The sequence below is a fragment of the Hipposideros armiger genome, unplaced genomic scaffold, assembly GCF_001890085.2.
Source record: "Hipposideros armiger isolate ML-2016 unplaced genomic scaffold, ASM189008v1 scaffold_422, whole genome shotgun sequence".
NCBI lineage: Eukaryota > Metazoa > Chordata > Mammalia > Chiroptera > Hipposideridae > Hipposideros > Hipposideros armiger.
The window spans coordinates 1,075,237-1,102,216 of record NW_017731772.1 but is presented as its reverse complement, the minus strand read 5'-3'; the positions used below and the strand labels follow the sequence as shown (position 1 = coordinate 1,102,216).

Sequence of the window (26,980 nt, the reverse complement as noted above, 5' to 3'; positions counted from 1 at the left end):
CCCTCCCTCTCGATTTTTTTCCCTCAACTTTCTCTCTCTCTCTCTGTCTCTCCCCCCGGCTTCTGCCCACCACTCCCCCCGGCTTCTGCCCACCACTCCCCCCACCGCCTTCACTCCCCTTCGCGGACCTGAAGGAACCAGTGACTTTTTTCCTTCAGCAAGTGGGAGTTATCCACATCAAGCATTTCACAACGACACATCAAGAAAAGTAGGCAGGTTCAAGTCAACCATGAAATGGTCACTTTTTAACCCCGTCCTGTCCTCATTAGGGAAATGCTCAAACACAGTCCGTTTTCAAAGAGCGCTCTTAATGAGGCGAGCTTGCCAAGTCTACCAGCTGCAGCCCCGGTAAACCTGGAGCCCAAAGAAGAAAGGCGCTGGGGGTTGGGGAGTTAAGGGGGTTGGGGAGTTGAGGAGGCCGGGGAGAGGGGGGCGGTGGATCTAGGAAGACAGGTAAAGTTGGGGAAATTTCGAAAACTCTCCCGAGTTAACCCTTTAGGGCACACACCACTGGGAGCAGCTTCCCTGCTCCCCCGGACGCCGATCCTCTCGTCAGCGTTCTAACAACGTTAATTTCCTTTGTGTGTGTCATTTCTTTTTGAAAAGCCAGGATAAAGTTGACCGTCTTTGTAGATGAACTACATGAAGTGACAGTCGGGGTTAATCCAAATAAATACTCACTTCTCTCTCAGAATTTTGTAGACAATCTCAATTTTTTTTTTAAATCACAAAGCATCACTTTGTATTGTACATTACTCTGCATCCCTTTTCTCACCGTCACAGGAGGGGGGGGGCGGGGAAGCGCTACTGATAATACCAGCTTTAACTACTAGAGTTTCCCTTTGAACAAATATTCAATTTAACCGGAGTTAATTTACCATAAAAGACATTCCCCTTGGCACAAATGTGCTCATGTCCTTGAACACACCTCTTTGAATGCCTGGACTCTTACAGAAGCCATTATTTCGGGGTCTCTTTAAAAATGGAGCGCCCATCTCTCTCTCTTTTTCCCCCCTCCCTCCCTTTTCCCCTCCCTCCCCACCACACCACCCCCAGTGAAATCCTGGCACCCTGAGAGCGCTCTTTTCAAGCCAGAGATCCCCGAACCAGCCGTTGTCCCCTGGCAAAAGAGGCCCAGTGCTGCGTTCTGGGCCAGTGTCTGCAGACACGCTTGCCCCTCCTCCCCTACTAGCTTCCCTTACCAACAGAAACCGTTTCCTTTTGCCACCAAAAACTAGGTTGCATCCAAAAGTTTCTCACAAGCTTAAAAAAGAAAAAACGAAACACTGACGACCATTACACAGAAGAGCCCACAAAAGCTGCAGCAGCACCAGGGGTGAAGAAGCAGCGACAGACCCAGGTAAGACCCCAGGGAAGTGAAAATGTCTGGGGCCTCCCAGGCCTCTCACTTAGGGGTTCTAATCTCTTTCAGGTGCTCCGTGTTTGCAGGGTACTTATGGTTGGATACAGTTTGGTGGGGATGGAGGATGCTTGGTAGTTTGGGGGTTTGATTTTTTTTTCAACAAAAAGGAAAATGGGAAAGGAGCAATGGTGAGGTGAGGAAAACCAATAGGGAGGAAGAAGCAACAGACATCCTCAAGCGCTTATGGGGTTGGGTGCTCAGTTTATAAGGCTTTGACTGTCCTCTCAGGTCTTAGAGCCATAGAAAGGGGGGGCTGACACCCCCCCAAAAAAACACTGCTTCTGGGCCAGCCAATGCCAAGGTCACTGTAAGCCTTCCCAGGTTGAACTCTAAGCCTTTTGTAAAGAGGGACTGGTAGATTTGGGTGTGTGGGACATCTGGCTTCTCTCAGTAAGACACTTGTCCACTATCTTTGGTTTGAGAAATACCAATCTATTAATCCCCAGTAGAAGAGTTGAGAGGAGGACGTGAGAAAGTATATACATGTTATTCACTTTCCCTTTTTCCAGCATATCTGTGCCATGGTATTAAGTGTGGCTTTAAAGTATCTCTGAAAAGCTTCTAATACTATCAGAATAAGCCAAACACTTCTTAGACTTTGGTACTTCCCTCTCCTAAACTCTTTCTTCTCTCTCTCCTACACTGGAAGGGTTAAGGCACTGGTATGACAGGCCGATTTCATTTACCCCGAGCTACATTGAGGAGCTAGAAAAAAATGAATGGCTCCTGCAGCAACAGGAAAATCTGATATTTCAGAATTCCTAAAGATTTGCTCCCTGGATCATCTATTCCCTGCCATGTTATGGGGGGGGGGCGGTGGGGTATTTTCTGACAGTGTATTGATTTCAAGAAAGAATGCCAGTGTTTCAGGTGATTGGATTTTTCAAAACTCAATTGTATCATTTGAAAAATTAAGCAATGTTACCCAATTGGAGCCTTTCACTAACCTCCAGAGAGGAGCTTGACATCTCAAGTATCTCCTAATATTGATTTTCTTTTGACCTTCTCCCTTCTAAGGAAACTCAATGACAGGTTGCAAATCCTATGGAGTTTAGGGAAAGGTTTCTTGAAGCTTAACAAAGCTGTCATTTTCAATACATCAGATGGTTTTCTTTCTTTCTTTCTTTCTTTTTTAGCTCTTGCATGTGATTTGAGGGGTGGCTGGACAATTCCACACACCCTGGCTTCATCGCCAATATCAATATTTTAAAACTAAATACAAAAGAGACAGATGACCTTCTGACCCCAGGAAACAGGCCTGCAAAACTGCAAGTATCCACTACACCGTGCCCAGGGACCTTTGCTTCTTTCAAATGAACCACACAAAAAAGCAAACATGCATAGCCTGGAAAACACAATTTTATATACACAAGCAGGAATACCAAAAAATCCTCTCAAAAACGCATATATAAACAACCAACAAGTACTGAAATTGCCTGTGCTTGATGGGAATTGCAAAATCATGCCCAGCTCTCTCAGCGCTTAAACTACTAGTGTTAAGCTAGGATAGCAATTGTTCCCTACTAGAAAACTCACAACCAGTTAGCCTCCCCACCCACCACTGCCAGGGCTTTGCCTTTCACTGAAACGAATAAATAACCATGGACTTTTTTTTTCTCCTTCCTTTGGGAGCTGTTTGGTGTCCCCTGAGGACAAAACTAAATGAGAGAAATGACGCTGTTAATAATGTCACTGCTGAAATGCCTGTACTCGACTGTTAAAAAAAAAAATAGTGTCCCACTAAGTGTGCCAACCATTTCAGGCACACTTACAAGCTACAACTGAATCTGAGCCCAGACTGGGCCAGATTAACATTAGCTGGTTTCCACTTCTCTGCAGAGATGAGGCCCCCCTCATCAACAGATTCCCAACTCCTGAAGGCATTTGCTCCCGGGATTACAAAATCAGCAGTTGCCCTGAAACTTTTGCATGATTTAATTTAAACTTTGAAATTCACGGTAATAATTGCCTTGCTTCACTCACAATACTTCAAAAGTTACATTACACTCACACACAGTCTCCTCTGCTGATACTGAGTTATAGTTATTGTCCTTTTCTCAAAATAACTGACCTTTAAAACTTTGCTATCATTTTATTTCTATGTGTAAACTAACTTTTGCTACCCATCTACATTTGCCTTTGTCACATAAAAACAAATCGGTTTTAAAGAGATGGTTAGAAAGCTTTATCCAAGATGGTTAAGTAGTGGTTACATTCTGTATTAGGTGTAGAAAGTTCATTGCGAATCTATTCAAACTTTCTGCAGCCCTTTCTCTAATTCTTCCCTTGAAACCTGCCATTCTATTTGAAAATCAAAACAATGCATAACAACAGAATTGTGCATTTTAATTTTCAAATTAAAATTTAGAAAACACTTGCATAATTACAAAGAGAAAAGACAAACAGTTGGGCCTATACAAAATATATGTTCAGTGAACTTTACCTCTGAAATGCATGTGAAATATTTTAACCCAGTAAGTTAATAAATTTCAAAGCAATAATATTGTCAAATTGTATGATGTCACAAACTCCAAAAGCAGAGTTACAAATGTTCGTGACATCACATTCATTCATAATTATGCTGCTGCTCAGTCTGACCATATTAAAATTAAATGGATGCCTATGTCTGCTAAAGAATAAAAAGAATTTATTTTGGACATCAAACAATGAAACTGTCACCATTTATTGTATGAAACACTCAGCTAATCAATTTCCTATTAAAACAGCTTTCAACAATACTCAGCTTTAAAATTCATCGAGGCCAGTAAAAACCTTTTCCCAGTGCACAAGAATGCAGTCCCAACCACGGACGATAATTACCCTTCTAATACTTTTATTGCCCAAGCGCTTTTTCCTGTGCTCCCCATCAGTTAGGCAGGAATCTGCAGTATATTGTATCAGTGAGTTGGAGTGCTTGACCTTTGCCCACGTATGATTTAATAGGGACTTTTCAGCGCTGGAGCTTTCCCCATCTCTCATACCATTAAATGAAAACATCAAACCTCAAATGTAAAACTGGAAACCACAACGTTTTGTGTTTCACAACTCTTTGCAGTTTTTACTTAGGCTGCTTAAAGGTCAGCTTCTTCTCCTTCACAGTGCTCTCTCCCATACAGTAAATGTACTCACGAATTCTGATTTTGATTAAATCTTGAACTCCCCAGTCAGATACACACATGTACCCTGCTTATTTACACGTGCATTCTTTTCTAACCACATAAGCATGCGTGTATGGCTTTCTGGATTTATTCCATTTTAGGGCTGATTTAAATGTCTGTTCAAGTATGGGTTCAAAAGTTAACTTTTTCCCGCCTGCTGGAAATTTAAAATTACAAAGGATAGGGCCATAAGATCCATTCAAAGAAAGATAGAGTTAATCTTGTGTATTTTGGCGCCTTTTCCCTGCCAGCTACTGTACTTAGTGGGCAGGAGGAGGGAACTGGGAGATCTTGTCTGTCCTGTCTCAAGTTCAATGGCAGTTCTTCTAACCCGAGGAGAAGATGGCCATGTTCACAGCCCTAATAATAATTCCAATCACGCCACTTCGGCATCTTGTGTCAAACTCGAAACTGGCTTCCCCGCCCCCTTCAACCTGAAAGCTGCCAAGTCCTCACACACTCTGCATTCAACCACAACTTAATGGATGGGATATTGTGCATTAAAATGTGTCCCAGACGAACTGGTGAAGAGAGGACAAGGGAAAAGGGAGACAGACACACACGCACACACAGACTTAGACAGAGGGGGTTAAACAATCCTAGAGCAAAAACAGCAGGGCTGAAAAAAAAAGTTTTACCAGGAGAGGGAAGAAATCCATCATAATCTTTTTTTCTTTTTTTTGGTGGTGGGGGGGGCGGGAGGAGGAGGAGGAGGAGGAGGAGGAGTGCTAACAATTAGATCCTGCTTTGCAATGAATATTAATTTTTAAAAATTCCAGCACATCAATCAGAGCTAAATAGTGCTTCCATCACTTAAAAAATGCACTTTTAAGTGAATATATAACAAGCTGTGCATATTCACCTTAAAGTCAAGAAAAGAATGCCAAAAAAAGAATGGGCTACAAGATACAACTAAAGTTGTCATTTGTACAGTAAGTTTTCCCAACTTTGGGGGAGGAGGAAGTAGGAAGTTGAAGCAGGAAAAAAATGCTACATTTCACACCGTTTGGACTCAATGTTATCCCACTGATTCCCGCCATAAAAGTGTGATACATATATTAAAGTTGGCAAAGCTAAAAAAAAAAAAAAAAGAAAAATTACGTATTTACATTAGGTTTGGAAATCTAGCACTATAGCTCAACCTGTAAAGCAGAAATAGCAGTTAGGTGAACAGTCACTTTACAATGCACAAACAGGAAAATATCTGTCTGGGGTGGGGCGGGGGGCGCAAGGAACGAACAAGACAGGCAAATAAAGCCCATCATTTCAAAGCCACATACCATCGTACTGTATTGTATTAAATAAGAGATCTTGAATCTGTAACAGAACCCTGGGCCGCTGACTTCACGTGTCTCAGGTACAGATTTGTGGATTTTCTCAAGGGTTGTTTGTGTTTAGCTTAACAACAACAAAATTTTTTTAAAAAAAATCAATCCGGGAGTAGTCTTTTATTTTTTAAATTATTGTTTCTGTAATGCCACAATTCTTGACCCCAGAAGAAAAGGAGGTAAAAGGCAAATCTAAAAGCAGGCGGTCTCTCAGTCGGTGTGGATGGATATCCAGTTTTCCTTCCTGTCACTTGCGGAAGACTGTTTCTCGTGGTTGACTTGAACGCCGTTGAGAGAGCGAGAGAGAGCGAGAGAGAGCGCGAGCGAGCAAGCGAGAGAGCGAGAGAGAGACCGCGCCAGAGCGCCTGTGTGTGTGTGTGTGTGTGTGTGTGTGTGTGTGTTTGGTGGGTTTTATTGTTGTTTTAGCACGACTGCGCTAGAGGTGGGGGCTGCTTCTCTCTGCTGGGGCTCGGGGCGCTGGACAGAGGACGCAGCCTGCGCGGACTCGGGGTTGCGCGCTCGCCCCTTCCCCGCCCTTGGATTGGCCTGGCCGGCGGCGGGGCTGCCCAGAAACCACCACCCACGCGCGCACCCTTTCCGCGCCCGGCCCGCGCTCCGGCCGCCGCCGCCGCCGCCTCCCTAGGTTTTTCTCTCTCTCCCGCTCGCCTGCCGCCCTGCCTCGCCTCGCCCCGCCCCAGCCGGCCCGGGCGCGCGGGAAGCGCGGCTCTTCGCTTCCGCCTGGCGGCGGGAAGAAAACCAGAAGGCGGAGCCGGGGAGGGGCGCGCGGCGATGCATATTCATCAGGGCGCCCGCGGCGGCGGAGGCGGGAGCCGGCCCGAGTGGGTGTGGCGGCCTGCGCGGCGCGGGCGGCCCTCGCGAGTGGCGGGTCTGCCCTTTGTGCTGCCCGGGTGGGGCCCGAGCGCGCGGGGGCGGGTGAGGAGCGAGGCGCCGCCAGTCTGCGGGGTCGCCGGCTCCGCGCGCCTTTGTGCTCGGGCGGTGGAGGGGCCTCCTGGCGGGCGTGGGGAAAGGGGCGCGGGGCGGAACGGCCGCGCACGACTGTCCGCAGAACAACGGCGATCACGAAATTGGTGTGACTTCCTTACTTTTCCGCCACGTTGCTCGGTTAACTTCGCAAGGCCATGTTGGTTTCCCTGTAAAAGGAGTTCTGAAATGTTCCTCACCGCCTAGTGTTATCAGTAAAGCAAAAGTACCAGAAAGAGAGCACTTTTGATTTCTATGTATACACATCCATGTGAATGTCAGTAGTTTAGGGATAGGTGGAAGAAATAACACCAAAGGAATACACAACCCCTGGGTCCCTAGAGGTAAACGCTCTGGGTGAGATTTGGTAGTGTGTTAATGTTGATAAATAAAGCAATTTTGATTAATATTTTTAAAAGTTAAATATGTGTAGTTTTTCTACTCAGTTTTTAAATAATCTGTTTTCATTTTAAGCATTTGTAGTGCGGTAAAGTAATGCTTAACGGTTAAACTAAGTTGTTATATAATTCTGATTTTAAATTGAAATATTAAAGTAAAAATATAACACTAGCCCTAAATTGACTTAGTACTAACCCACGTGTTTAGAAAAGATTTTATTACAGAGATCCTGACTAATTATGTAATTGCATAACAGACAACAATAGCTTCAAATATCCTCTAAAAACCCTACTCAATTATGTGATTACCAGTGGGACCTGGATAACTCCCGATGAATCGTTCTTATCTTTCTACTAAATGTGAGCATGTCAGTATTCTAATCCCAATTATGTTTACCCTCAAAGTCCAAGAGAACTTAAACAACGTTGTTCAGTTTCTTAGTTCCTACAATGCACATTCCAAAACAAAGGAGACATTTTGGGGGTCATTACAGAAAAAAATGTGTTGTTTTTTTCCCTCCAGCACATCTATATATAGGTGTGTGTGTGTATAAAAGTATACACATTATATAGGTTTTTGGCTGTATGTGAATAATATACACATCTATTTTCAATAATAAGTGGGAAACTAAAAATTGGGTCGATCCAATTGGACGTTAGGAAATGCCAAACTTGAAAATGAGTTATTAAACTGAAGGTTTAATAGTTCTCAATTTCCTTTCTGAAAAAAAAACTAACACAGTATGTATTTATATAGCTTTGGGAAGGAAGATAAAGGATGAGGATACACACACACACACACACACACACACACACACACACACAATCTCCAAACTCAGCTCTAACTTCCCAAGGAAAATCAAATTTTAACATCTATCTTGTTCCAAGTTAGGTAATTTTAACCACTCAGCTAGTGTAGCTATATAATTCAGTCTACCCAGGCAATCAATTCAAGTGGGTAACAAACAGATCTGTTTCCATTATAGGATTTCCTAATAGTAGTTTCATGGTTAAGTAAATCACATTTAGCACTATGGAAACGAATATAAAATATGAAAATTCAATGCAGCTAGATTTTTAAAAATTAGGGTGGGGAAGAGTGTTTCAATGGACAGTGTTATCAAATTCGAAACTTTTGTTAAGTGTGCCTCATAAAGTTTTCTCTCTTGTAACTATTTGACGTTCATAGCAGTGTTACCAATCGTTCCCAACATCCATTTTTTGCAGATGAGAAATGACATTACAGAGAGAGTCCAGTTTTGTATAGGAAATATCCTAACCATAAAATGGGAAAAGTAATGTGAAAGGGAAAAAGAAAGGATTTCCTCTGCTTCTAGTGATGACTTGGATGTATCTAGATTTAGTGTCACCTTTCAGAGGATTTCTTCCTAAGCATACCGTTTGATAATAGAGTGTACCATTGTATGTTATGTGCAGACTTTCATAGATTATCCTTTTTTATTTGCACGTCATTCACTTCTTTTGACACGCGAAGCTTACAAGAATATTTATCCCAATACTTGTCTGTCAAATATCTATGTATATCATAATTAAATGATAACCAAGGTTTACAAAAGAAGGAGGGTAATTTTCAATCATGTCTTATAGAAATCGGTCTCACTAATTAGTGGTCACTTCAAAGGGTTGTTGCTCCTAAACCTTTTAGTCGGGTAACGATCATGGTCTTGTAATCTACAACATCGGTTGATTTTCTGGTTTTCATATTTTGTCATGTAAATAAATGTTAGATACTAGTGTTTTAAAACATGCTTTTTTAAAATTAAAATTATCTTGGTTGAAGTCCTGTCCCAGAAATTAAGGCCCAATAGCATCTTATAGTAATCTTTTTAGATATTATAACTATTCATTTTTTAAAAAATAAGGACTGTCCAACATTACTTAGGCATTTCGGCCCCTGGACACACCAACTGAAGTGATTCCAGTAGAAATGCTAATTTTTTTTCTGCCTTCAGTTCCAGGCACAATTCATTCCTTAGAACTCACTAGAAAATTCGTGAGTACACTGACACTTTAGATTTTCTGGTTCTTCCTAAAGCCAATTAACTGGTAATGCAGTTTCTGTAGGTTTTCTTCAAATTAAGAATTTTTAAAAATGTACTAGCAACATCTGCGTGTGTTTCTCTTTGAGAATAATCACCATATAATTATTTCTAAAGAACACACACACTATTACAATGCTTTATGTCATAATTGAAGTAATTCCTTTACCCCATCTAAACCAGTAATTTTCAGTCATTACCCGAAAGGTGTTTATTTTATCTTACTTCTCTATTTCTCAAAAATATAGGAAATGTGTTTTTATTTCTATTTTTTATATTATTAAAGGGTACACACTAATTTATTGGATTATTATATTTAGTCCATTATTATTCCAGCATTGTGAAAGTTTAATGTATATAATAATGATAGTAGAATATTTCAGACTCGGTACCAAAAAACCCCACACACCATCTTTTAAAACAATTGGAAAATTATTTTTTAGAATTTAAAAAATACATACTATAAACCCGTGTAAACATTCCTATTTTATATTGCCTCTGAGAAGTAGTTTCAATTATTTCTTAATGACTTAAAAATATTTAAAGAGGATTAAGCTAGGACATTTATAAAGTGCCAACTTTTGGCATTTTCTTGGAGTTCAATAGATGAGAGCCATCTCCATACAACTTTTATTGAAGGGAGGAGAGTGCAACTTAGTATATTGTTGTGTAAGAGGAATCCCCCAGTATAAAGAACAACCTCTGGTCACTACTTTTGTTTCTCATTGGTTATAGCAATCTTTAGCTATGATTTATTATGCCTCTTTTTTAAAACATTGATTGTAAAAAATAAACACAGTCTTTCCTACAAGACATAGTTGTTCATCATACAGAATTATATCTGCAGAAAAGACTTCGAGAGATTACCAGATACTAGGCCCTTACAATGGAATCGAAACTCCACGCTGCCCGGGACAGGCACACCGGGTCATTTTCTAACCATTGAAACTATGGGTACAAAAATAAATATACACACAAGTGTTCCTTCTTTCACTAACTGCATGCTGCACCTGTGCACACATATAACTGATGACATCTGCTAACATAATAAATCTCAAGTGGTTTGTGGTATCATCAAAAACCTGAGATGGTGGTATGGCTCACAGCCTCACGAACCCCAGGCTATGGTCTTGTTAAATTTCACAGGCTAAACAGAGACAGACTCGGACTCATTCTGTACATGAACCCATGAACCAGAGGTTTTTAAGAGCAGGTTAAGGTGGTTTACCAGAAAAAGCAAGCCTGTAGTTGTGACTCAATGTGTGAAAATCTGGTCTCCGAATGAATGGTGATAAATCAAGGATGTCTCTCAACCTCTATAAAAATTTTATCTTGATGGTTATGAATTCTCAATTTGAAAATTTGAAGTACTAACTTGTCTTAGCCTACTTATGTTTTTAAGACTCGCCTTAAAAAAAAAACTATGAGCAATGAAATCTTCATATCTTACTCACATGTTTATATAACTTTAGAATTTCAGCCATCAAAAAGCCCATTAAAAGAAAATGATAGAGTTGAATGAATTTCGCTGCAGTGATTATTAAATTGAGCCAAGGAAAAGCAAGCGTTTTCTCAAAAAACTTCAGGATAGTTTGGGCCACATGTAAGGTTTCCGAAACAACAGAATCACCAAGGTACTTTCTTAACCATTTAAAAAAAAAAAAAAAGCATCTGGCAATCCAGAAATCAGTGAGGCAACAGGATGCAAAGAAGCGCTAGACAGCCTAGTGATCCTTCAATATACTCCTGGCAAAGAACCATCCTTCCTTTTGCTCAGTGGGCCATTTTCAACAAGAAAGTGAATGTCAAGCTCCCTGCATCCACATCCTATGGTTAATTGTCTGTAGTGTCAAAGAGCCTTCTTGGCCTATCTAGAACATGGGGATATCATTTCAAGTTGCCCACTACTAAAACAGATCAATAACTACATTTTGTGTCTTTATTTCTTAACTAAGAAAGCCTATGCACGTTTCAGGGGGTAGAGGAAGAAGCCATTCTTGTACAAACATGAGCCACATGCTTAGTATGGGCCCTGTAGGTGCTACCATGCAAGGATGAATACATTTTTGAGGTTTTCCGTGTTCATGATACAAAGGCCTTTGATTTCTTTGTGCTCATATTCTCTTCTAATTTTTTTTAGATAAGAGTAATTTTCCCATGGGTATCTTGAAAGCCTTCAAATAAATACACGAAATAATATCCTCTGGTTTTCTGCTCACTTTATGGGTAGCTGATGTGACTTTGTAGAATAAAGACAGTGTTGCTAGACACCAAAGAAAAATGTAACTGGGAACTATAAGTCAGGTACCCTTCCCACCCCACCCAGCCATGAAACATACCACAAAGGAAAACCCTATAATATTCAAAAACCAAACTAAAAGTTGGGAAACATTTGATACCACTATTCTTCATGACGTGGGAAGTATTTTTATAAACCATGGGGGAAAAAAAGAAAAGGGAGGAACAGTGTTAGGTGGGAAATTTTAGGCATATAGGGTTTATCCAGCCTGCAACTAATACTGCTTTCTTTTAACAGCCTATTGTTTAAGGGTAGTTGACAAGCAATTGCAGAGGTCACGGTGGAAACAGAAGTTTCAAAGACATACTAAATATCACCATCTCTCCCTTTTTCCCTTAATGCCTGGCACCATCCGGAGCTGCCCTCAATATTTCTTTTCCCATTATCTTAAAAAAATTTTTTTGGATTATACGAACAATAGTAGAGACACTTGAAATGAACAATTATCAAAATACAAACATCCACCTAAATAGTCCCATCCCCCCAAAATTTTGTTTTGTTTGTATCTATTCCAATCCAGTATTTGCTTCTATGCACATATACTATTTGCACAGTTATTCCCGTAAGGTGGATAGAATTTCCTGTTGCAGCTTTCCCACTTAACCTTCTCTTTACAGCATTGATATGCGTGAAAAGGCAACGACTTGTAAAATGTTAAAACTACAAGAGAAACAAAACTGGCAATATCTCTAGTTTGTCCCCAATATTTTTAACGTTGGATTCACTAAAACTCAAATCCAACATTTAAAAATTAGGATATTTTAGTAAAAACTGAGATAGACTGCTTCTCTCCAAAAGCGGAGGCGAGGCACTTTTTGGGCAAGTGTGCACAGGACCAAGAGGTCGGGGCAGAGCGGCTGCTGTCCCCTTGGTCTCCACAGCCCCACCAATCCCTGTTGCATTACGCTGGCCCGCTTTCCTCATTTTGGTCACCGATTTGTCTCCTATACCCACAAGTTCACAATCCCTGATCTATTCCAAATGCTCTTCGAACAGATGAAAAATAAAAACAAGGTTTCCAGAGGTAAAGTGACTTCCTTATGGCTAGTAAGCATGTTTGTAGCAGTGCCGGCATCATACAAGAGGCCTCCTGACTTTAAACCGGTGCTCTTTACATTACGTTTATTTCAGAGTACATAGGAAGCTGGATTGTGTGCCAGTGCGACAAACTCACCAGAACTACCATGACCACAAGCTCTTTTACAGAGTTAACTGTCCCAGGTAGCAACTCACCACCTTTTAGGCTCCAGGTCATAATTAACATTTGATGTCCACAAGCCAGACACCTGAACCCCCATCAGTCCTGGCCCTCCTCACAGTGCCTCTTCCACTTTCTCTCATTAAAAACAAAATATCAGAATGTGAGCGAGGGAAGATGATCCCATTATTGAGATAACGTCAAGTCCGCTCTAGTTGATAAAGGAACTACTGAATTAAAAAGTTGCATGCTTTACAATATTCCTATCAGACATATCTCATAGAGGTGTGATGATATGCCAGTAACCTCGCAGACAACTACTATCCTAGGAAATATAAAACCCCCATATCTGTACAGAGACTGTATGTCCTGAGCGCTCAATCAGGACACATGGCACAAGAACTTATTTTTATGAATTTAAGATTTTGGAAATTTTACGAAAGTTAAAAAAATGAATCTTTGTTAGCTATCGTTTAATAAATGGACTTCATGAAAAATAATAAAAACATATACAATCTAAGAATGCCCGATCTCTAAGGCAATTCTTGGAATTGGCTTAGAAAGCGGCATTTGGTGACGATAGCTGCCATGTTGTCCTGGCCATTAAGTGTCCTGTGCAGTTCGCACTTGCTTGTAGTGCTGTGTTCTTCAGACCGAACACCCACTTTCTAGATTCTGCCTCCAAATGGAGAAGGACCTGAGAACATAGCTACAACGTCACGGAGTCAACACAGTAAATAATTGAGAAGCTCATACATTATGTACACATACTACAGTTACTCACTTGGCGTGCACAGGAGCGGTCCATATTCAATCAGGCTCTAGGCTCCTTCACAGAAGAAGGTCTTAATGGCCAAAGGTCTATTCTGGCCAAAGCACCACCTTAGTTGAATAGCGTGGACACTCAGGAGGCCAGTCGCTCTGCACTGGGTTTCCCTGAGGTGCGATGTGCAGGCTTCCTCTAGGGCATTTTCAACTACCTACAAGCTGGGTCTTCTCCTTTGCTCTGACCAATGGGAGCGCCTTCATTAAGCAAGACCTCCCCTGGGGCAGTGGTTTTCCCCCAAAATGAGTATCATGATAAGTGATAACAATTGCTGTGCACTGAGGTCAATCATGGCTCTGTTCTGTCCTCAGCATGTCACATGTTATCTCAGCTCTTTTAAAGATGAGGAGCCTGAGGCTCCCGAGAGGTAAAATTACCCAATCTAGGCCTTTCTAATCCCAAAGCCCATGGCCATAGCATGGACCAGTACAGGCAGCAGGGACACAGTGCAGTGATGTAACCATCTAGATGAGCGTGGCCCCTTCACAGGAGTTGCCTCGGGAGGTTTTACAAGTATTCCTTAAAGCATTTTTATCACTCTTCTTTTGAAATTGCCTTTAGAACCCCAGGCACATTCTTTCAAATATTATCAATGGGATAATCTTCCTCCTTTGAATGTGGATTTGAGTTTTGGATATAGCCATGATTCATTCAATACCCTGTGGTGATTAAAGAACTTATCAAGCTGGGTAAACCAGTTTGGGTCAAAAACAAGGCATGACTGAATGTAACAAGATTATGTTCCCTCTCCAGCTTGTTCTGAAGGTAATGAAGAGGGACTTTAGGCTTGGACTTAGAGGCACCAGGGTTTGGGGTTCAAATCCTGACTGAGCCACCCAAAAGCTATGTGATTCTGGGCAATGTATGTAATAATGCTGACCCAAGGTTTCCTTACCTTCAAAAAGAACATAAGAAAAGAATGCCTGCTTTTAGTGTTGTTGTTTGGGGATCAAAAAATATCATATGTCAAAATATGGAGGAATGTGTCTTAAATGTAGTCCTTCTCAATAAATATTTTCTGATCCTGACTATCAGACTATTACATGTTTCTGTCCTGATGCTTTGAATGTTGTAAGAGATGATAAACAAGAGTTAATGTGGTCTGTGACAATGACCAGACCTCGGGGCCTCTCTCGCATACAGCATTTATCTGCAATTTCAATTTAAAAACACAGAGCGTTGTTTCTATTTCCCTGATGGGAAGTAAGATGGATTTAAAGAAGGTTGTGGCTCAGTTTGAAATGTGGGGGAGGTACTTTAGATCTCAAGTTTATTTCTATGCTCTCTCTAGAAAGGTAGGAAATGTAATAGATCAAGTGTCCCTTCCTAAACATTTAAAAAGCATCCCTATAGCAGGTCCTGGATCAAGACAGGACATGGGACACTGCTCCTGTCCTCAGTAACAGTGTCCAAAGGGCTGGCTTCGTGACATAGAATGATGCTACCCAGATGAGAAGACTTGAGAACACCTCAGAACCCATTGACACAAAGAGTGTCATTCATCTGCTAAATAAGATGTTGTAATGCTTCAGGTAACTAACAAGCACCAAGAGAGACAGTGGGAACAAAACAAACAATATCCTAGCTTAGAGGAAAGAGAGCTGGAAGGAGGACGTGGAGGGGAGAATATGGGGCTAGCTTACAGAACTATAGAGTTTGTGTGGTGGTGTTTGGAATCCGTAGGCCTGCTAGGCTTCTCTGTGAGGTCAGAAGGTTGGTCTGAGAATTCTCGATACCTTGCAGGAAGATGTTTATCAAAAGAAGGAAAAGAGGAGTGTACAAAGCTTTTTTGAACATACAGTAAATCAGGGGTATCCATCAAGGGTAGGGGACAGAAGCAGCCTCTGAGGGGCGTTGGAGATCTTTGACAGCTGATCTACAACTACTCTGCTCTTTCTTTTACAGCAACCTGCAAGCCTGAAGGCTGTGAGGGATTTTGCCTTTGCAAGCTGACATGTTCATTTCCATGTTATAACACTTATTAAGCATCTGAACTCATTTATCTTCTTAACCATCCTATGATACAGGTACAATATTGTTTCCATCTTATGGGTCAGAAAACTAGGGTACAGAGAGTAAATAACTTACCCAAGTTCAAGAGCTCCCAAGTGTCAGAGGCAGGATTTGAACCTAGGCAGCATGGTTCCGGACCCCTGGCTCTTAACTAACAATTTTAGGTAAACATTTTTTGCTCCCCTGCATGAACCACCTCCAGTGGAGTGACTTTGCTCAACCTTGAAATCTCTCCTCCTTTCTGTAGGGTTCATTCTTGGCCCCACAACTCCCTAATAGGCAGCCATGAAGTGTGGGCAACCTTAGCACCACTACAGAGCAACACTAAAGGCTGGTGAGGACATAGTCACTAAGGAGAAAAGAGGCACTTCAGCAGCCTTGACCTAATTCTTTGGATCCCTAGAGGGTGAGACCTAAGTGACCGCCCCCATCTCTCTTCTCTTGCTTTAAAAAATCAATTGTTGCCCACTCATACAATGAAATGTTAGATAGCAATGAAAAGAACAAACTTCGCTCTATCACGCAAGTACATATCATAAGTGTATTGCTAAACGAATTACCCAAATAATCACCATCCATATTGAGAAATGGAAAACTACAGGCAATCTAGAAAGCTGACCCTGCTCTCTGCCAGCTACCACCCCCACAGTCAGTCCTTCCCAGAGTTTCTTGGTTTCTAACAATAAAAACTTACATTGTCTGCTTTTGAACTTTGTATAAAGGGAAGCATATGATACTTACTCTTTAATGTCTAAACTATTTTTTTCGACATTGCATGTGAGAGGCCCTGCTGTTGCAGGTAACAAAGTTTTGGGTGTTTAATTTTTTTCACATTGCAGTATGGAATTCTGTTGTATGCATACAACACAATTTATCTGTTGTACACTTGACAATCACTGGGTTGTTTCCAGCTTGGAGCCAACACAAATAATGGAGATATGAGCATTCTTCTACACTTTTTCTGGTGTATGTGTGTATGCATTCTCTTGGGCATAAAGCTAGGAGTCGAATTTCTGGATTATGAAGTAACCTACAATAAATTTTAGTAGAAAATGCCAAATAGATGTCCAAGGCGATTGTACTAATTTACATTCCTACCAGCAGTGTCTGAGAGTTCTAGTTGCTTCATATCTTCAATAGTTTTTTTGTATAATTGGTCTTTTTCATAACTGGGGTATAGCACTATCTCAATGTGGTTTTAATTCACATCTTCTAGATGACTAATGAGGTTGAGACACTTTTCATCTGTGTATGGGCCATTTGGATATTCTCTTTTGTGAAATGTCTATTCAAATATTTTGCCCATTTTTAGTTGGGTTGTCCTGTTTTTTTCTTCTTATTGATTAGTAGGAGTTCTTTTTATACATTCTGGATATGAGACCTTTGTCAGTTCTATCTGTTATAGATTTCTCTTCCCACTTTGTGACTTACAATTTCACTTATTTAATGTTGTAATAGTTTTGTGAGTTAAAAAAGAAACACATTTACTAAGGAATAATTGCCATACAACCAATACACTGTAAATATTTGAAGTGTACAATTTTATAAGTTTTAACATGCGCGTATGCATATACTTGTGAAACTATTACTACAATCAAGATAGGAAATATTTCAATCACTGTGGAAAGGTTTTCTGTGCTTCTTGGTAACCCCTCCCTCCTGCCCCCGCTCCCCTGCAACTACTGATCTGCTTTCTGTCATTATAACTTGATTTGCATATTCTACAAGTTTATGTAAATGGCATCGCACAACATGCACTCTTTTTTTGTCTGGCTTCTTTCATTCAACATATTTTGACATTTATTCACGTATTTGTGTGTATATCAATAGTTCATTTCTTTTGATCACTGACTAGTATTCCATTGTATGGTATATCATAATTTATCTATTACCTGTTGATGGGCAATTAGATTGTTTCCAGTTTGTGGTGATTATGAATAAAACTTAGGAACATTTATGTACAAGTCTTTGAATGGGCATACACTTTCAATTCTCTGAGTTAAATACCTAGGAATGAATTTTCCAGGCATACAGTAGGTATCTCTTTAAAGGTTTAACTTTTTAAGGAGCTGTCAAACTGTTATCCATAGTTACTGTACCATTTTATAATTCTGTCAGCAATCTATGAGAATTCCAGTTCTCTACATCCTCATCAACTTAGTGTGAGCAAGTATTTTATTTTTAGCCATCCTAATAGGTATGTAGTACATTCCATTATCATTTTAATATTTGTTTACCTAATGACTCATGGTGTCCAGCACCTTTTTATGTGCATATTTGCTCTTCTTATATCTTCTTTGGTAAAGTGTCTATTCAAATCTTTTGCCCATTTTAAATATCAAGCTTTTTGTTTTCTTCTTGTTGAATTATTAGAGGTTTTATTTTATATTGTAGATACAAGTCCTTTACCAGATATTTGATTTGCAATATTTTCTCCCAGGCTGTGGCTTTTCTTTGTAGTCTCTTAACCATATCCTTCGTAGAGTAGAATATTTAAATTTTCATGAAGTAAAAGTTATGGCCCCTGCTTTTGGTTGCATGTGTAATACAGTTTACCTAATCCAACATCACAAAGATTTTCCTCCCTATTTATTTTGGAATTTTTATAGTTTTATGCTTTATATTCAGGTCTATAGTCTAGGTTGAGATAAATTTTGTATAGAGGGCAAGGTATGGATTGGAATTATTTTTTTTTCATACGGATATCCAATTGTTGCAGTATCATTTGTTGAAAAGACTCTTTTCTCCACTGAATTGCCTTTAAACCTTTGTTGAAAGTCAGTTGTCCATATATGTGTGGGTCTGTTTCTGGGCCCTGTATTCTATTTCACTGATCAATTTGTCTAGCGTGATGACAATACTGTTTTAGTTACTATAGCATTATATTAATTAATACCAACACTTGAAATCAAGTAGTGTTAGTTCTCTATAGTTGTTCTCTTTAGCACTTTTGATTAACTCTTCTGTTTTGTTTTAACAAGTTTTCTCTAAGGAACCTTGAATCTGATCAGACAGACACTCTTCAAACTTAGAGCTGGAAATCACACCTGTAGATTTTAATTCCTTCATTCCTTTGGGCATCAAAGTCATTTTAATTCATAGACCTTTTATTAAATTGCATGAACCCTAAAGGGAGTGGGGTTGTGGTGCTATTAAGCCAAACAGTCATCAGCTATTATAGTAACTGACAGCCAGCTGAGAGCCTGACCTTTTTAGAAAGAGACTCTATACCAGCAGTTCTCAACCTGTGGGTCGCGACCCCTTTGGGGGTCAAACGACCCTTTCACAGGGGTCACCTAAGAACATCGGAAAACAAAAAGATATTTACATTATGATTCATAACAGTAGCAAAATTACAGCTATAGAGTAGCAACAAAAATAATTTTATGGTTGGGGGTCACCACAACATGAAGAACTGTATTAAGGGGTCACGGCATTAGGAAGGTTGAGGACCGCTGTTCTGTACACTGACCTCTTGAGAGTGGGGGTAGTCCTGGTGGAAGGTGAAAGGGGAGGGAGCCTCCAATTCATAGTGATTATTATATTACCAGGTATTGTGCTATTTTGCATATAGCATATTGTTTTGTCTAAGAACCTTGTAATTTCTGTTCTAAGAATATTGTCTAGAGAAGAGTCAGCAAACCTTTCTGTGAAGGCCAGATGTTTTAGGCAGGGCCAACTTCATGGCCATGGACCTATGCATTAGCACAGAACCATATGCTTAGAAAGGTTATATGTTTGGTTTAATGCTCTGCTGTCCCCATGCTGAAACTCTTGATTTTTTTTTAATAAGAGGCCCTGAATTTTCTTTTTAAATTGGATATTTTGTAGCCAATCCAGATTTTAGGCTTTGCAGGCCATATAGTCTCTGACACACCTACTCAACTCTGCCCACGTTAAAGCAGCCATAGACAATATGTAAACAATGAGCCTAGCTGTGCTTCAATACAACTTTATTTATGAATATTGAAATTTGAATTTAATATTGTTTTTACATGTCATGAGATAATTTTCCTCCCTCCCCACACACACCTCATTTAGAATAAAAACCATTTTTAGCTCACAAGTCATACAAACAGTGGGTTCTATTTGGACTGTGGGTGGTAGATTTCTGCCCCTGCTCCCCACCCGGGGAAACCTCTACACATGTGCAACAGGTGACACGTGTAGGAAGTTCAGATTAGAATTGTTCATCAATGCTCCAAACTACACACAACCAAAAGTTCCCGCAAAGGTAGAATGGATAAATACATTGCTGTTTATTTATACACAACATATGGTTGAAAGAAAGAGGCAAGTCACAAAAGAATACATGCTGTATGATTTTATTTCTATAAATTTCAAAAACAGGCCTGCATAATTGCTAGAACTAAAATTTAAAAAAAATTAAAGCAAGGAAATGATCTTAAGAAAAATCAAGATGATGGTTACCTCTCGGGAGAAAGAGGTAACGGGGAGGGGACGACTTAGGTGCGGGTGATGTTGTACATTTCCTGATCTGGGTCTTATTTACCTTTGTGTTTGCTTTGTGTGAGTATTCCGCGAACTATACCTTTTACTTATCTACTCTGAAATATGTATCTCCTTATTTTAAAACTTCAGTCCCTAACTCTAACCCTGCGTTGGCATTGGGAGCCCATTTCACAGCGAGACTGGGGGATGGGGTGCTGCACGCCCAGCCCACGTTTCCAGCTCCCTGAAGCTCCTCTGATACAACGCGGAAGACCTTTGGCACCCATCTAGCTCTGGGCTTCGCTTTTGCCAAGAAGAGTCTTGGCTTTTATAGCATTCAAATGTTTTTCCTTTCAGTTTACTTTTGTCTCAGACACTAACACTCTGCCAAATTCCCTCAAGGTCAAATCCACATTATTATGGGTTCCATTGTCTTGAAGCCTTTCTTGTTTGCAAATTCCATTTTTTCCCCTAATTTCAAAATATAATTATAAATAATTCAATCACATTGAATTGGGCAGTGGATGTGTGTACTGGCTACTTTCCCTATATCCCTCTGCTCCTTCATGTTTATTGTCTTCTTAATATTTCTACCTCCTGGCTCTCTGTGGGTAACTGTATGTTGTCATTAACTGGGCAGGGCTAAATTGAAAGGGAAAAAAATATGTATTCATGGACATGATTTTAGCACTTGAGTTTAGGAGTAAACCAATTGGACTTTGAACTTCAGTCAACCTATCAGCTGTGTGTTCATAGCTAGTGTCCCAACCTGAGTCTTTTCTTTTATTAATAAAAGAGAGGACTAATACCTACGAAAATCACTGTGAGAATTAGATATATAAAGGTTAAACAAGAAAACCTGTGAAATGTAACTCGTTAACACCTTATGCTACTGCATGACTTGTGGTATACATGCGATAAATATTAGTTTTATCTCTCCCTCCTCCTTCTCCTTTCCTCCCTTCTTTTCTTCCTTTCTTAGCCTTTGCAAGATTTTTCTGTCTACCCTCACCAACCATGTTAATCCAGCAATTGCCCAATGAGAGAAAAGGGTGGTAGGCAGGTTGGGGACAGGAAAAATCAAAGGTGGAAAGAAAGATTCTCCTCATGAGCCTGGGGAAATAGCACAGTCCTCCTTTATACCCCTTATTTTCCCTTCAACTCACAGCTCAAAGTCCAAGAACCATACTAAGGCTGATGGCGGAATCTTTAGAGAGCCTAAGAGAACTGCATCATGATTTTAGGGATAAAAATTGCATCCATATAAATCACTTAGAACCCTGTCTGGCATAGTGTCAATACATATTGGCTATTATTACTATTATTGTTATGTTTATTATTCTTGTTCAGGACAACGTCCCAGTACATGCAACAGAAGTTATAAGGCCATTAGCTGCCTTGGTTGCGAAATGCACACCCAAGTTACAAATGATAGCAACGCTTGCTTCTTCTAGCATTTCCCAGTCTCCCCTGTCATTTCCCCCCCCTAAACGCTTCATTCTGCCTTTTCCAGAACAAACATCATTATAATCACTTCTTGTTCACATCTCTGATATCCCCATGGCTCTTGCTGCTCTCACTGGTAGTAACAACACCTCTGAATTTACTACCATCTGCAAATATCATTAGCTATTGTGTATTCCCTCTCCCACACTATTAATGAAGATGTTAATTAAGACCAGAACTAACACTGACCCCAGCAGCAATCCACTAGACATTTATCCAACTGGATAAACTTCTGTTAGTCATTACCCACTGCTCATAGACATCACCCTTCCCTTCATCTGCTAATTTGTGAGAGACCGAGGGAGAGAATTAAGGGAGTCCAGTATTATTTAAAAATTAACACTCTGATACTTGAGGTTTTGGAAAGGGATTTGGGCGGTTGTAAGGAGTATGCATTAGTGCAGTGAACCAGCCTTCAGAAGAATTTGGTAATTGCTTGATGATGCTTATTGGCTTCTCAGAATTTAGCCATGTAAGGCTGGAGTACACCGATACAAATTATATAGTGTTCTTTGCAGCCACTTCCTTCCACACACGATCAGACTGAGGCCCAAAAAGGAAAACAGACTTGTCCAAAGTCACTTCCCTACTTAGTGATAGAACCTGAATTGTAAGTTGGGGCTCTAACCTCCAGTCTCATGCTCTTTGCAGAAGCAAAGGTGAGCATGCTTCATAGAGGTTCTGTTCAGACACCGGCACATTAGCTACTTGCCCACTAAATCCTAAACTCACAGAGCGCAGTACCCATCGGCTTCATCTTTTTGTCTCCAGTAAACCATCTTCTATAGTAGGAGGTCTTTACATACTTATTAAAGGAATGAGCATTATTCACCACAATGCGCTGTTCTCTCAACCTATAAATTAGTGGTTCTCAACCCTGGCTAAACATTAGAATCACCCAAGGGAGCTTTTAAAAAATACCGATGCCCACACCACACCCCTAGAGATTTGAATTTAATTGGATTGAGGAGGGGCCCAAGACCTGGTAATTTTTTAAAGCTCCCCAGGTGATTCTAATGTGCAGCCAAGGCTGAGAGCCACCTCAAAGGATAGAGTGTTTTCCCAAAGACTCCTAAATTGGGAGGTTTCTTGCTCTATAGTGGGGTCAGTACAGAACCACTGTAACTTAGCAATTAGATGCAAGCCTTTCTCCTAAACAGGAAACTTACTGCTCTTCAAAACTTCTCCTTGCAAAGAATGCAAATTACATAGCCAACTCTGAATGATATAGTTCGGAATCTATTAAGCTGGTGGTGCTATTTACTCCTGGCCATTTTTTCCAAATGTTAACTGTGTAGGCAGTACTGCCAACTTGAAACTCTGAGGTGATTCTGAAGTGAGTTACGGGTTTAGTATAAAAACTGGCCCAATGGAACAAAGTCAAGCAAAGATCAGAGGACTTACCAGTGTTTGAGGTGTGTGCTTATTTAGACATTAATACCCATTGTACCCACTGCAGTCACCAATGCCTTCTTGCTGCTGGTGTGGCAATGAAGCCTTAGTAGATGAAACATGTAGGTCAAAGACAAAATAAGGAAACATAATCTCAGGCTTCTTCCTGGATAAAAGCCCAAAAAAGAATAAAAGGCTGGGCTTTGGAAGATTTCAGAGGTTGCTAGTCTTCTGGCATCACACTTTGTGGTCTTTCTCACTTTAGGGAAACATCCCTAAATGACTAAGTGCCCAGCAGCACTCATACCTGTCAGAATGGGGGGATGGCAAGTGCTCTTGTTTGGTTGTGCAGGTTGCTCACTGCCCAAGAGTGTCTGGTGCATGGAGGCTGCAATCTGCAGTGAGAAGTGCTTCCAGGAAGGACAGATGGCTCTATTTGTAGTTCACAGAAAGATGCCACACGGAAATTGGGGTGCCCCAAATTCAACAGGTTTCCACAACCTTGTCGTATGTTGCAGAAGCCTCATCATGAAAATAGGGAAGAGAGACGAGCAAGGAGACCATCTAAAGTGTTGAGGAGGGGCCATAAGGGATTGCCCACCCTCTGAGACTATGCTCCAATATGAGTGACTCTCAATGATGGGTATGGCTGGGATAAAACAGGAAAGTGCATAGGAAGGCAGTGAAATGTGGAAATGGAATATCTGTAGAGCAGACAATAAGACCCACGGGAAAAGGAAGTCTAAGGTGGAAACACATTTCACATGTTCACTCTCTTACCAACTGAAGCTGAGGCCCCAGCCATGGCTCGCAGGCTTGCCCACTGCTGTTACACTACAGCCTCGTTCAGCTTCTGGGAAAGAGAAAGAATCCTAGCAACAGTCACTGATGGAGGGTCAGGACAAGCACCTCCACCCGTGAATGCTTCCAGATGCACTCAAGTGTTGTCCCAAAACGCTGCTCCAGAAACACAGCTTAGCAAGAGAGGGACTCCTCTGGAGGGGAAAAAAAAAAATCAGTCATTTTGACAAGGTCAAAATACCAATAAAACAGCATTCCCAATTGGGAAGTTATGGGTCAGGACCACAGTTCATTAGAACATGTTCTTTTCTGCTTCTTCCTTCTTAGACTTCTTGACTACGGCACAGTTTTTAATGTGTGCCCCCAAGCAGAGGCTCTCTGGGCACATAGTCTTCAATAAAAACATGTGAACAAACCGTTGGATTTTGGATAAGGGTTCTCTCCCCCCTTGAACTGTTAAAAAGAAAGAATCTAGGGGAGGGGGGAAGTGGAATAATGGAGCCAAACAACCTATCCAAGAATGGGTTATCCCAGGTGGTATTTGGGCATAGAATTTGTGGGCTTTGGTATGGTCTGCACTACTCCAGTACTGGGACTCTGCAAGCAATAAAATTTCCCATAGGATCTGAAAATTGGGGCAATTTTCATGATTTCCCCTTTGCTTGCACCTTGGAAAGCTCTGGGAGGAGGCCAGAGGAGTGAAAAGGAAGGAAGGGAGGGAGGGAAGGAGGAGAGAGGGACAAGAACTCGGGAGGACTCATTTATTGAGTACGGGCTGCTGGCCAGATGTTGCTCTTGGCTTTTTCATACATGCAATGCCCCTTAATCTTTAGAACACCACTGGGAGGTAGGTCTAGTGTCCAGGGTTATAATCAAATCAGATTTATCTGATTTCAAAATTCCTCTCTTTTCCTCTTAACAAGTTGTCTCCACCAACTAAATATACATATATATATGTATGTATGTATATGTATATATATATATATACCTGTGTATATGCATGTGCATATGTGTGTTTCATACCATCACTGTTTCTTAACACTGCCCTATCACCAAGCAACCAAACAATGGGGTAAGTTTCCTATTTCTGTTTTTTATACTCTTCTCAGGCTAAATGGTTTTTCCTCTCTGTAGAGTTGCCCCTAATGTTGTTTTCATCTGTCTTTGCCTGTACATTATTAACGAAAAGAGGAAAAAGGAAGGGGCGAGGCTGAGGGAGATCATTTGTCCTGGTTCTGTTGCTTACTGGACATGGTTTGGTTGTTTTTTTTGTCTTGGGGGAGGGGGTGCCACCGTTTGCCAAACCCCATACCGCCCAACTGTGGGGATTCTCAGATCTGCTTTAGATAAATAGTTCACCCTGCCTGACCCACATTTTTCTGACAGCTGAAATTTCTCCCCTTTACAACCATCCTTGGAGATGCTTCTCTTCAAAGTGGCCATTCTCTACTACTTTTAAAGAGGGTTGAAGACCTTGCCCCATTGCCAGGGGCTCCCACCTTTTTGCTTTTTTCCTGAGAGGAAGTGGATAGAGGGGCTGGGGGTGGGAATGCACAGTGATGAGGCTGCAGGCTCCCTTCCCATTGGTCACCTGCTGTCCAGTGGAGGAGAGCATTGGCTGGTTTTCCCTGTGTCTCTCTGGAGCACACCCAGATGCTTCGGAAGGAGATGCTATCACAAAAGGGTTTATTGGGAGGGGGGGAGTGTGAAAGGGATGGGGCTCTTTGCAGGGACACTTGTTCCACGCTTCAGCCTCTGCTGTCTGGAGTCTCTATGTATTGATTCTTTCCTCTCTCCACTCTCTGCTTTCCATGGGTTTATCTTTATACCTACTTGATAAAGACAAGCAATCCCCACACTTACCGTATTTTATTAAAGTTTGGTGGAGAGGAGGAAAGAGGAAGAAAAAGCCTGGAGAGGGGGCATGGGATGGGGGTGTGATACTGGTTGCTGGAGAGAGAGAAAGAGAGGGGAATGAAAGGGAAGGCAGGCATGCATGGGAGTCCCAAGCAGCAGCCAAGAAGCAGAGAAAGGGCTGCTGGGGACAAGGGGGGGGGGCGCAGTGTACCAAAAGTCTTAACAGAAAAAGAGCAAAGACCTGAATTTGAGGAATGGTGAAAAACTGAAGTGCACATGGACTTTGGGATGCTACTGGCAAAGAGTGCTGCAAAAAAAAATACAAAACAAGACAAAACAAAAAAACAAAACGAGCCACCCTGACAACTCAGAGAAACAGAAGTTGTGAGGAGGCAGTTAGGAGATGACACAGAAATGGCCTAGCAAATAAATAAATAGATGCCAGAGTATGCTAATATACTGAGGGGTGGAGAGAGAGAGAGACTGAGACAGAGAGCGACATCAAGTGAAAGCAGAACAGAGACAGCAGGGACAAAACACACTCACATAACCAGACCCCAAGAGAGGGACACACAGAGAGAGTCACACAGAACAAGACAGAAAGGGCTGAGAGAGGGGGGTGATGGGGGTGGAGTCGGGCGCTCGAGAGTCTCCAGCCAAATGCGGGAGACTTGGCAGGTCGACAGCAGCAGCCGGGCCAGGCAGTAACTGCACTTGCTGTGTCTAGTCTATTGTTGTCACTGAGGGGGGGCAGGGGGAGTTGTTTGTTTGTTTTGTTGTTTGGCCTCTTTGTCTCTTTTGTTCCAAGCAGTTAGTTTGCTTCTTTCCCAGACACTGGGCTGAGGGAAGAGCTTTATGGAAGAGCTTTTCTTAAAGGGACAGGATGAGCTAGTTGACCAGTATGAGCGATTTCTCAGTCCTGCCCAGTTCCCACCTAAATGACTGTGTTCTTTTTGTTTTTTTAAAGGATCCTATTAAGAATGGACCCTCGGTGTTTATGCTGCTTTTGTGCCTGATTAACAAGAATAAAGCAGTCAGTTTCACCCTCCCCACTAACTCTCCTCGTACAGGGCTGCCAACACCGCAGGGGAAAGAAGACAAAAAGAAGAAAGCCCTGCAAACAAAAGTAAATGGAGACCATACATACATAGAAATAACTCCAACACATGGTTAAATATTCTACTTTTTTAAATTAAAAAAATGTATGTCTATTTTTTACCTAGGCATCTAGGTATATAAATATACCTCAGAAAAATACACTTGGAGTTTTCTATTGGGAGAGGGGCTT

At 41.2% G+C, this 26,980-nt stretch overlaps 1 protein-coding gene and 1 long non-coding RNA gene across 6 annotated transcripts in view; one reads left to right on the top strand and one right to left on the bottom strand.

The window, feature by feature from the left end:
* The window catches only part of NFIB (nuclear factor I B), a 301,210-nt gene that overhangs the window by 223,088 nt on the left and 51,142 nt on the right, over positions 1-26,980 (bottom strand). The window lies entirely within an intron of this gene.
* Positions 952-26,928, top strand: LOC109394399 (uncharacterized). The gene is made up of 3 exons (XR_002126439.1): positions 952-1,360; positions 15,577-15,698; positions 26,660-26,928. It is a non-coding gene; the product is annotated as an uncharacterized LOC109394399 (long non-coding RNA).